At 40.9% G+C, this 981-nt stretch overlaps 1 long non-coding RNA gene across 1 annotated transcript; it reads left to right on the top strand.

Annotated features, from left to right (window-relative positions):
* LOC135564417 (uncharacterized) lies at positions 1 to 666 on the top strand. The gene is made up of 2 exons (XR_010461003.1): positions 1 to 34; positions 110 to 666. It is a non-coding gene; the product is annotated as an uncharacterized LOC135564417 (long non-coding RNA).
* Positions 667 to 981: the final 315 nt, after the last annotated feature.

Genomic DNA, 981 nt, shown 5'->3' with positions numbered 1-981 from the left:
TGGAGTTGGGGTCCTAAAGTAGTGTGGGATAAGGGTCCTAAAGTAGTGTGGGTCCTAAAGTAGTGGGGGATACAGGTCCTAAAGTAGTGTGGGATAAGGGTGGAGTAAGGTCCCAAAGTAGTGTGGGATAAGGGTGGAGTTGGGGTCCTAAAGTAGTGTGGGATAAGGGTGGAGTTGGGGTCCTAAAGTAGTGTGGGATAAGGGTGGAGTTGGGGTCCTAAAGTAGTGTTTAATTTGAGGGGATTGCCTGTTTTTTCTATATTCCGTACAGCATGTGATATTTCTCTAAGTAAATGTTGATGCTGAAGTCATCTGGCCATGTTGGAAATGCTGATGTGAACATTTAGACCTGAAATGATTCATGGCCTGATTCAGAATAATTCTCAATGTACCGCTTTTTATTTTTACGTGGTTGTTTCCCCAACTTGTAGATTCAGAAATGTCAGAAGGGACAATTATTTTAAATATGTTTTCATGCTGTCGTATATTGCAGAGGGCAGGTATGCCATCATATGTAGTGGATCTGTGGATGTTTTGAGGCAGTGCTACAGAATAAAACATGTGACTATGTTGGGAAACAACCCTGACATTCTTCCCACACAGAGATGTAATCATGACCAAAGTCAGAGAGAGGACATGGAAAATAAAGATGGAACTGACACGTTATTTGAATCCTTGGTAACATATCATTCTTATATAGTTGTTTATTTTCCTTTTTCCCTTTTTGAATAAAGGGTGAATTAAAATCTACCGAAACAATGTGAATATATACACTGGGTATATAAAACATGAAAAATACCTGCTCTTTCCATGACATAGACTGACCAGGTGAATCCAGGTGAAAGCTATGATCCCTTATTGATGTCACTTTGTTAAATCCACTTCAATCAGTGTAGATGAAGGGGAGGGACATGTAGGTGAAGGGGAGGAGACATGTAGATGAAGGGGAGGAGACATGTAGATGAAGGGGAGGAGACGGGT

This window comes from Oncorhynchus nerka, linkage group LG24, assembly GCF_034236695.1.
Source record: "Oncorhynchus nerka isolate Pitt River linkage group LG24, Oner_Uvic_2.0, whole genome shotgun sequence".
NCBI lineage: Eukaryota > Metazoa > Chordata > Actinopteri > Salmoniformes > Salmonidae > Oncorhynchus > Oncorhynchus nerka.
Note: the sequence above shows the minus strand (reverse complement) of the source record. Positions and strands in the feature narration are given on the sequence as shown.